An 11,782-nucleotide genomic window follows, 5' to 3' on the forward strand; every position below is an offset into this window, starting at 1 on the left:
GTTTTTAATTCAACCAAAACATTAATTATCTATAAGTCAATCATTCATTATCCTTTTTCTAAATATTCAAAAGTAATTTATAAGAAAACAATTATCAGAGTAAAATCCCAAAATCATCATAATGCAGAAACATGGGTGGATGCGCTGCGATCATGTCGAACCCTTCCTTTTCGAACCGGAAGTACCTGAAACCATAACCATAAAAACCATAACCACAAAGCTTAGTGAGTTCCACAAAATACCACATACTGTACATATCACTGGGCTTAGCCCTTACATTGGGCTCAGTCTGCATATTGGGCCCAACGTACCATAATGGGCCTAGTCCCACCAAATCAATGAGCCCAACCCAATCATACAAATGCAAAAGTCATAAAGACAGTTAGCACATATCTAACATACAATGGGCCTAGCCCCGCATACCTATGGTCCTAGCCCAACATACCATGAAAGAGTCACAAAGACTTCTAACATTTCAGAACCTAGTGGGTCGACATTGGTGCCTTCGACCCACGAGAACAATAAGGAGACTCACATCTAGCTGATGAAACACTCCAATAAATCTTTGACTGCTGGTCCGGAAAATCCCTGTGATATCAACATCAAATGACATCCAATTATTAATTGGGTTCCGACCTATAACTAATAGTCTAAGCTACTTAGCCCATAACCAGGGTAAAAGACCATTCTACCCTTTATCTCACTTGGCCCAAAGCCAAGGCCCAAGTTAACTACTTCCAAGGCCTAAATCCTAAATGATAATCCAAAGCCCAATATCGCCCAATCTTCCAAATTGGGCCCAAAACCCATCATGGGCCTAGATCCAAAGAGCCCAAAAATACAAACTTGAAGCCCAAAATAGAAGTCTAATGGTCCAACAAGGCCCAAACTAAAAATGCCCAAACCGAGAATACCAAGCCTAACGTCCATCTGCTAAGTACGCGGGGCGTACTCAGCCTGTACACTAAGCGTACTCCATATGGGGTCAGTACGCACAACGTACCAGTTCGGTATGCCCAACATACTCCCTAGACTACCAAAACATCTCATTAAGCACTTAATCGACTAAGACAAAGTGCCAAACTCTCATATCCGATTCTTTATGTAACATCCCGAATTTCAGAAGTACGATTTAAGAGTTTAAAGTGTAATTTCGAGGAAGGGACTCGACGAGTAGGTACGCTTACTCGCTGAGTCGGAGCGGGTTTGGGTCGCGAATTAAGTGACCAACTCGCCGAGTCGGAAGCTGGACTCGACGAGTTGGTACTGGGATGAGAAAAACCCTAATCTTAGGGTTTGCACCCTATTTAAAGGACTTAATGTCCTCCCCTCAACTCCCTTAGCCCCCTTTGAGATCCAGTAAACCCTTGCTCGTGTGTATAAGGCCATTGGAGGGAGATTGAAGCTTTGAGAGGTGTTCTAATGGAAGAAACTTGAAGATAAAAAGGGTTTGCATCAAGAAAGTAGTGTAGATCCAGAATCTACTGTAGTTTTAGGCACATCTTGGAGGTAATGAGTTGTTACCTTTCCTTTGTTGCTTTTAGATTTATTATTGAATGAGATTTGGAGCCATTTTGGTATGATTGAGATCTACTTCGGGTTTTGAGTCCAGATCAGAGGTTGCTACTTCAGATCTAGACTTGTATTGGTCCAGAAAGTCATAAAGCATCAGTTATTGAATTGTTGGTGAAGCCCTTTCGTCTAATACCCAAGCCTTAGTGTGTTTTGGGCCTATATCTCTTTGATTTCACGTAAAGTTTGCAACTTTATGTAAGGGATAGATTGTAGAAGGGTGGATCTATGGATTGGAGCCTCAGCATGGCTCGAAAAGCCTCTGAATGGATTGAGAACTGGAGAGACTCGGCGAGTCACATGGGTGTACTCGACGAGTTGTATGAACACATGCATGGACTCAACGAGTTTGAAGAACAACTCGGCGAGTCTGTTGAAGATTGCCTTGGACTCGGCGAGTCAGGTCGCAGAACCCCAACCTCTTTTGGTTAAACCCTTGGATTAGTGAGTCGGTTGGCGACTCAGTGAGTTGGACAGGATGGGACTCAGAGATCGTTGGACTTGGTGAGTCTTGGGGCAACTCGACGAGTTAAGTTGTTTCATGAGAGTTTTCTGGATAAGGGAACTCGGCGAGTCGACGGGGTGACGCAGCGAGTAAAGTTAACCAGGAAGGTTGACTTTAACTGAGGACTTTGACCTTGACCAAGAGTTGACCAGTTTGACTTCCAAGGGTACTTTGGTAATATTAGTATTTTTGGAATTGGTACTTTGGTAGTGTTCAGTGGCGGCGATCGTGTCGGAGGTCGGAGCAGCTTGGTCTTATCTCTTCAGTCAGTAATTTCAGGTGAGTTATCCTCACTATATCAATAGGGTCTAAGGCACCAAGGTCGGCCCTTTTAATTGATATCTTGGTTACGGTATGCTACATATGGTTATGATCTGTTAGATTGGTATCAGAATAGACAGCATGTTGTTATGCTCATGTGATCCGTTAGGATTGGTATGTTAGTGACCTGGTTAGGTCGATGCCTTGGTCATGAGAGATTGCTATGATCGATGATCTATGAGATAGTTATATCTGATATCTGTACTCGTACTGTTGATGTGCTTATTGATCTGTTAGGTCGGCGTCCTGGTAATTGGGACAGTGTTATGTCAGTGACCTGGTTTAGGTCGGTATCCTGGTATATAGGATGATGCTATGTTAGTGACCTGGTTTAGGTCGGTGTCTTGGTATATAGGATGATGCTATGTTAGTGACTGGTTAGGTCGATATACTGGTAAGGATGATGCTATGCTTTATGATCTGCTAGATCGATTTGTTTGCCTATGGACTGTTATGTGATTTCCTGTTATATGTACACATGGTTATTTGCTTGATGCTTGGGTTGAGGCAGTCCTGCTTTGTGCTGAAGGCCAACATACCCTACGAGCGGTCCGGATAGATTGTAGGCCCGTATGGAGGTCCAGTCATACCGAAGGATTAGATAGATCCAGATAGACTGAAGGCCCGGTGCGGGCGGTCCAGTCATACTGTAGACTCAGAGAGTGGACCAAGTGAACTGAAGGCCTGTTGAGGGCAGACCAGTCACGCTGCAGACTTGAGAGGCATGACTGTTCTGTATTGTGATACAATATGTTATGATTATGGTTGTATGTGGTTGGTATTTTGGGGGTAACTCACTTAGCTTTTGGGCTTACAGTTCAGTGTATTATTTCAGGTACTTCAGGAGATTGTGGCAAAGCGAAGGCGTGATCGTAATGCTCCTCATGTTTTATGATTCATGTGATATGGTTCTGGGGGATACTTTGATGTTTAAACTATTTTGAAAATAAGATGTATGAACTTAATGATTTTTCAATGAAATAAAATGTTTTAAATTGGCTCAAAATTTTTGGTCGTTATGAGTTTGTATCAGAGCCTTGGTTTGTGTGAATTGGAGGAACATTCGTGTGAATCCAGTCTCAAATCAAGGAGGGATTTACAAAATGGTTTTCAAAAGGTTTTCGAAATAAGTAAAGGAGGATGCAGAGGGTACGATCAGCCAGAGCCAACAAGTAGACCCCAAAATACCACACAAATTATTTGATTATGTGATATGTTGGAACAACATGCTAGTACTAGGCTAGGGATCTTCAGGAATTACATGATAGAATTGCCTGATTTCATGATGCCTATTAGCCTAGGGTTTTCCTTATATGAAATTGACATCCTTACTGTAGTTGTTTAGTGTATGCATCACGGCTGTGCATAATTAAGATCTTATAGCCTGAGAATGTTTGATTCGACCTTAGGGTAGAATTGGATATTCGAAAGTCTATCGGGTCCAACGTTATGTGTGGCTAGTATACACTAATGCTGCAAGGTCGGTGGAAGTTTCATGGATTGGGTGGGTAGTGAGAGGCCGGGAGGCCAGATATGAGATGTTTAGCATTCCTCTAGGAGTGAGGATTTAATCGCTCGCTACATTTATGTATATTTTTAGGGCGTTGTGATGATACTTGAGACAAATATGGGTAGGTGTGGAAGGTAGCATGGGTCCGTACTACTAAAAGCATAGGATCCATACGCGTGGAAAGGAAGTCACAACCCCTAGGGTTGGGTTTTGGAGTTGTTTCCCTGTCATTATATAGGTTATTAGAGACCTTTTGGTGTATTGCTAGAATGGTGGTCACAAGACGTCTTGTGACCGGATCCAGGTTAGGATTGGGAGCTGTCAGCCAGGATAGGCCAGCATTGTTAGGGGATCGTGTCAGGGAGATCCTTCGGGAGGAGACGATCGAGATTGTTCGGGGATAAATTCCAAACATGATTCGGTCTTTCAAGACCACCATGGTTGAGTATTTTGTCAAGTGTCATGTAGACGTTGCTGAGACAGTTGCCGCGACAGCTTTGGCAGCTATAACGATGGCAGGGAGAGGAGCTGGACGAGCTTCCCAGGACCGGGACATGTTATCGGAAGATAATCTGATGAGCAGAAGGATACAGGTATCTGGGAGCAGGAAGATGACCTGTACTCGTTATATTTCCGCTGGTTGAGCGGGAGAGTCTAGCTTGTGGGTTTATAGATTTGAGGCTCGGGGGTTTGCTCGAGGATGGATTATGGGTCGTGGGAACTCCGAAAAGAAGTGATGATTATGTTCAGCTGGGGTTTTGCAGCGAGAAGTGAAATGGTTGATTGATGAATTGGACCGTCATTTGGTAGGGCAAGGATTGCACCCTCTCAGTTTCCGAGCTCGAAGGAGTGAGCAGGCTTGTGACCCTAGGATCAGGTGTATTCCAGCTCGGGGTCAGTTGGTTACAGGAATAGGCAACATTATTTCAGCGTCGGTGAGCTCAGGATGGTCGGCGTGGCATAAGTTTTGTGAGGCCCGGTTTTCCTTGGATCTCATGTATCGGATGGAAAGGATTGATTGTGCGATCTATTGCACTATTGGGACTGTTGTCTATGTCTTGGGAGTGGTTTGTAGCCTGGTTTAGGGCAGAGGTTGTTTCAGCTGCTGCCGTTCAGCTGTAGGAGTTTGAGTTAGTGAGTGAGTCAGGGTATAAACCCTGAAGAGAATGATTTTTAAAGCCCAAAAGCAAGAAGCTTGTTTGGAACACCTTTGGAAAAGGGGTTTTATGTGGGAGGACTGCGGATGGAGTCCCACAAAAGGGTTATTCATCATTGTCAGGATTCAGTGGTTAGCAACCATTAGTGGTTGACAGATTAAAAGCGCCAAGAGAAGTAACTCGTTGCTGAGTATTAGTTGGAGCATCTATATGGTGGTCTTTAGGAAGTGAGTGTGGATTCATTCACGCATTAGTGGCTGTCGGTTTCACTGGGATTCAGGAAGTGATCATCTGATTCTTAGAAGTGTGTGATGAGTCGGGTCTAGCTAGCAATGGAACACTAGTGGGAAAGAGTTGGTTGTCATCGGATAAATCGTTGGGAAGTGAGGAGGATTGAGAATCCTCCAATCTTCATGTATTATGAAGGCTTAGTTGAATCTAAGTGGGGGAGTGTTACCCTGAGATGCTAAAGTAGAAAGGTTTTGAAACGGGGATAAGTTTCACAACCCGACAGGGAGAACAGAGGCCTTATTGGCTGCTTAGTTGAGGGTTGTGTTGTTTGGGGGTCGGCAAAACTCCTCAGCATAAGAACACATCTTCTGGATGCTTGATAGCAGAAGTTGGGTAACCATGTTGGGGTCCTAGTCAAGAATCGAGCTCAGTTCGAGTTTTCGGTCGAGGGTGTTCTCGACTCTGAGGGTTTTGGATTGATAGATTGAGGGTTTTGTTAGATGTCAGGGCTCAACAGTGCATTCAGCATCGGAGTGCTGGTTATCTAGCATGTATGGTAGACACACGGGCCAGGGAACAGACTTCGGATTTCTGAGAAGGTGGACGATTGACTGAAGGCCTGGTAGGGCGGTCCAGTCATGCTGAAGACTCTTTTTATGTTTGTAGATCTATGTTCGGGTATTGAGTAGGCTGCTATGCTTTAGCACTCAATAGGTCTGTTCCACATTTTGAGCATGCTGCTAAGGTAGGTTGAGGACTCCGGTGTATCTTGGTTGATCGGAAGTTATTATTAGGGGTCGGACGGAGTTCAAAGAATCTTGGTGATCTTATCCGTTCGGAGTGTCTCCGAGGTTTCATCTTCTTGGATCGGGTAATACTTTAGTTGGGGACCGAGAATGGATCCGAATGGGTGTTTTAATTAAAATGTTGGATCCAACAGTGTTGTTAGTCGAGAGTGTGGCATGATTGGAGCAAGTGATAGACAAGTGGGGCAGGGAACATACCATGGTTTCAGGAAAGGTAGTTGGTCGATGTGAGGCTTGGGTTTAGGCCATGGAAAGGATTCCAGGAACAGAACTGGAGTTCGGAACCCCAAGAGGGCTAGAACAGACTGCATGGGAGAGATTCCCGGGAAGGATGGTTCTGGGATCGGTCTAGACATGCTGAAGGTTCCGAGAGTGGTCCAGATAGGCTGAAGGCCTGGTAAGGCGGTCCAGTCATCCTGAAGACTCTGTATGTGTTAAGTGGATCTGTATGCTGAGAATGAGTGGATATGTCGCCATGAAATAGTAATCGATATGGTCTGGCCCCAAGTATTGATCATGATGATGGAGTTGGTTGGAGGCCGTGCATAGGCCTTGTTGGTTATGTGATCGGATTTGGGGTATATGGGAGTTCGAGAATAGCAGTTGCTATACATGGATAGTGTAGAGTGGAGTTTAGCTCAGTGGCACTTATAGGTGTGGTAAAAGTTGTTAAGTAGACTTCCTGGAAAGGAAAGGTATGTAGCTCCGAAAGGAGAGTGAGTCCTCTGAAAGGAAGGCAGTAGAGTAAATGGATGATCGAAAGTGCTCCAGTTGATGGTGATAAGCACTGAGATTGTACCAGATGGGTGGAAGCACATACGGGTTGGATGCCTGTTGAGATTGTGGAACGGTTAGCACTGACGCGAAGTCAGGGGAGATCGGGAGTGATGCACGGGTAGATCCTTGGATCCTGAATTATGGTTGTGGCCATAAGTTAATTATATAGTGGTGTTTCATCCTAGGGATGGCTGGAACATCGTAGGCGTGCCTGGTCTTCCAGCCCGAGGTTGAGTGGGCCAGGTACGATGTGTATGAACGTTATGGCTGGATGTTCAGGAGGGTTGCTCAGAAGCTGTGAAATGTTCCATCAAGTCAGCTCGGTAAGGGATTTGATCCAGGGAGGAAACGAGATGAGTTTCCATCGGTGCAAGTTAATAGAAGTGGAGCTAGATGGGCGAGAGATAACGGGATAATATTGGGTCAATACCCGGTGGTTTATAATGGTATCCAGTTTTCGCAAGCGGCGAATGAATGCGTAAGACGAGAATAAGGTAGTGTCTTCTGGTGGCACGTAGTGATGAGTGTTGTTATCAGAGAAAGGAAGACGGTTGCCAGCTTGAAGCAGTTATCAGGACCCTGCAAAGGAAGAGATAGATTTTAGGGATTCGATAGCAGTGTTTGAAGGAATCTGGGTCAGTTTGAGATTAGTGGATGCATTGTGGGAATATCATCCGGAAGTTTGTGTTGTAGCAGGCTTCAAGGACGAAGCCTAATTTAAGTGGGGGAGAGTTGTAACCTCCTGAATTTCAGAAGTACGATTTAAGAGTTTAAAATGTAATTTCGAGGAAGGGACTCGACGAGTAGGTACGCTTACTCGCCGAGTCGGAGCGGGTTTGGGTCGCGAATTAAGTGACCAACTCGCTGAGTCGGAAGCTGGACTCGACGAGTTGGTACTGGGATGAGAAAAACCCTAATATTAGGGTTTGCACCCTATTTAAAGGACTTAATGTCCTCCCCTCAGCTCCCTTATCCCCTTTGAGATCCAGTAAACCCTAGCTCATGTGTATAAGGCCATTGGAGGGAGATTGAAGCTTTGAGAGGTGTTCTGGTGGAAGAAACTTGAAGATAAAAAGGGTTTGCATCAAGAAAGTGGTGTAGATCCAGAATCTACTGTAGTTTTGGGCACATCTTGGAGGTAATGAGTTGTTACCTTTCCTTTGTTGCTTTTAGATTTATTCTTGAATGAGATTTGGGGCTATTTTGGTATGATTGAGATCCACTTCGGGTTTGGAGTCCAGATCTGAGGTTGCTACTTTAGATCTAGACTTGTATTGGTCCAGAAAGTCATAAAGCATCAGTTATTGAATTGTTGGTGGAGCCCTTTTGTCTAACACCCAAGCCTTAGTGTGTTTTGGTCCTATATCTCTTTGGTTTCATGTAAAATTTGCAACTTTATGTGAGGGATAGATTGTAGAAGGGTGGATCTACGGATTGGAGCCTCAACATGGCTCGAAAAGCCTCTGAATGGATTGAGAACTGGAGAGACTCGGCGAGTCGCATGGGTGTACTCGACAAGTTGAATGAACACATGCATGGACTCGACGAGTTGGAAGAACAACTCGGTGAGTCTGTTGAAGATTGCCTTGGACTCGGCGAGTCAGGTCGCAAAACCCCAACCTCTTTTGGTTAAAGCCTTGGATTAGTGAGTCGGTTGGCGACTCAGTGAGTTGGACAGGATGGGACTCAGAGATCGTTGGACTCGGCGAGTCTTGGGGCGACTCGGCGAGTTAAGTTGTGTCATGAGAGTTCTCTGGATAAGGGAACTCTGCGAGTCGACGGGGTGACTCAGCGAGTAGAGTCAACCAGGAAGGTTGACTTTAACTGAGGACTTTGACCTTGACCAAGAGTTGACCAATTTGACTTCCAAGGGTACTTAGGTAATATTGGTATTTTTGGAATTGGTACTTTGGTAGTGTTCAGTGGCGATGATCGTGTCGGAGGTCGGAGCAGCTTGGTCTTAACACTTCAGTCAGCAATTTCAGGTGAGTTATCCTCACTATATCAATAGGGTCTAAGGCACCAAGTCTGGCCCTTTTAGTTGTTATCTTGGTTACAGTATGCTACATGTGGTTATGATCTGTTAGATTGGTATCAGAATAGACAACATGTTGTTATGCTCATGTGATCCGTTAGGATTGGTATGTGAGTGACCTGGTTAGGTCGATGCCTTGGTCATGAGAGATTGCTATGATCGATGATCTGTGAGATAGTTATATCTGATATCTGTACTCGTACCGTTGATGTGCTTATTGATCTGTTAGGTTGGCGTCCTGGTAATTGGGACAGTGTTATGTTAGTGACCTGGTTTAGGTCGGTATCTTGGTATATAGGATGATGCTATGTTAGTGACCTGGTTTAGGTCGGTATCCTGGTATATAGGATGATGCTATGTTAGTGACCGGTTAGGTCGATATCCTGGTAAGGATGATGTTATGCTTTATGATCTGTTAGATCGATTTGTTTTCCTATGGACTGTTATGTGATTTCCTGTTATATGTACGCATGGTTATTTGCTTGATGTTTGGGTTGAGGCGGCCCTGCTTTGTGCTGAAGGCCAACATACCCTACGAGCGGTCCGGATAGATTATAGGCCCGTATGGTGGTCGAGTAATACCGAAGGATCAGATAGATCCAGATAGACTGAAGGCCCGGTGCGGGCGGTCCAGTCATACTGTAGACTCAGAGAGTGGACCAGGTGAACTGAAGGCATGTTGAGGGCGGACCAGTCACGCTGCAGACTTGAGAGGCATGGCTGTTCTGTATTGTGATACAATATGTTATGATTATGGTTGTATGTGGTTGGTATTTTGGGGGTAACTCACTAAGCTTTCAGGCTTACAGTTCAGAGTATTGTTTCAGGTACTTCAGGAGATTGTGGCAAAGCGAAGGCGTGATCGTACCGCTCCTCATGTTTTATGATTCATGTGATATTGTTCTGGGGGATACTCTGATGTTTAAACTATTTTGAAAATAAGATGTATGAACTTAATGGTTTTTGAATGAAATAAAATGTTTTAAATTAGCTCAAAATTTTTGGTGGTTACACTTTAAGGCTACCTATCACATATAGTTGGCAACTTTACACTCATGCATTGCTTAAAGGGACTCAAAAGCTCACAAAGGGTTTAATAAAGTTCTTAATGCTTGCATGGACCAACATCTTTCATAAAGGTGATTTTTTATGAACATGGGGACTAAATGGAGCGAAGATCTAGCATCCATAGCTTCTAGAGTAGATCAAAAGTTCACCTTTGACTCAAAAGTCTCCAAAAGTTCACAAGGTATCCCATATACTATATCGAACACCAAAGACCATCCAGGTGAGAGCTTTTTACCTCAAAATGCTTGCAAATAAGAAAAAGATCCTATATCTACAAGCTTAAGTTATCCCCTCAAGTGCTCTTTTTCTTCTTCTTAACAATTCACCAACAAACACTCTTCCAAGCTCAAAACTCCCCAAATCACTCTAAGGTTTCGATTTCAGGGTAATGGGAGATGGAGGCTAATCGAAAACATCCAAAAGATGATATAATGATGCTTAAATATGATGCAAACCCTAAAAATTAGGGTTTTCATCTGGCTGGAGTATGCCCCGCGTACTCCTAGTATGCCCAACGTAATCCATGAAGTGTCATGATCCTTTTTTCCTAGTACACCCAATGTACTCCCTTGTACGCCCTGCATACAAGGCTTAGCCATTTAAACCACCAACTTCCAAAGGCCATAACTTCTTTGTTCTGAGTCCGATTTCGACGATCCTTATATCCGCAGAAAGGTAACAAGAAGCTCTACACTTCTATCAACTCATCCGTGCCTTAAAAGTTTCCGAATTAAAATCCAAAATTCATAAAAAGCGCAAAATGAGACTTTACCAATGTACCCATTGGCTCCAAATGTAACATCATGAAATTAAGGTATAACTCTTTGATCCTTTTTTATCCTCAAGTTGTCAAATGTAGTCCTTGAAAAGAATGTAGGGAATTTGAATACGATGGGCATACCATAGCGTACATTGGGTGTATTAGGTTCAGACAGAAACCCTAATTGTGGGAGTGAGCTCTATATAAGGAACATTATGGCCTCAATTTTACCCACCATTTCCAGAGAGCAAAACCCTATAGTTCCCTAACCGTTATTCCAGAGCTTGTGTATGTGTGTGGTGGGGCTTAAAAGTGTCCTTGTGTGCTTTTGAAGAGAAGGAGGTGCCTTGAAGAAGCTAGAGTTGGAGTGCAAGCCTTGGGTCTGAGCCTTTCTAAGGTTGAAGCGGAAGCATCATTTGGAGGTAAAAAGCTTGGAGCTTACTCAATATTTTTGATTTGTGCATTGTGTACCATTTCTTGGGTTTTTGTCCCAAAGGTGGAGACTTTATGAGTAAAGGAGCTCCATAGACCTTGATCTGTCCATATTCAGTGTATAAAGTGTTATAGATCCATAAAAATCCAATCTTCGATGCTAGGAGTGGGCCATGCATGAGGTATGAGCTCTTTAGTGAAGGAAGTGGTGTGTTTTGGGTGATGATGACCTTTTCATCCATGCAAAGGCGTAAAGTCTTCAACTTTATATATTAGGAGGCTGTAGGGGGTCCATATCTGTATTTTGAGCCAAGGTCTTAACTGATTAAGACCAAAAGTGAGATGATAGTGAAGTTGGGACGTACGCTGAGCGTAAATCCCAATATGCGGGGCATAGGGTTCAAGCAACCCGATATCAGCGTAGTGGTCGAGTACGCCCAGCGTAGGGATCTGGTACGTGCCACATGCTCCTTAGGGTTGACTTTTGTTGACTTTTAGGGTTTAGTCAACAAATGGACTTTTGGACCATTGAAGGGGTAGAATGGTCTTTTACCCTTATGAGAGAGCATAGGAAGGGATTAGTATAGCTTTTGAGAGCATTTATTAAG

This window comes from Lactuca serriola, chromosome 2, assembly GCF_051521515.1.
Source record: "Lactuca serriola cultivar US96UC23 chromosome 2, Lser_US96UC23_V15, whole genome shotgun sequence".
Lineage (NCBI taxonomy): Eukaryota > Viridiplantae > Streptophyta > Magnoliopsida > Asterales > Asteraceae > Lactuca > Lactuca serriola.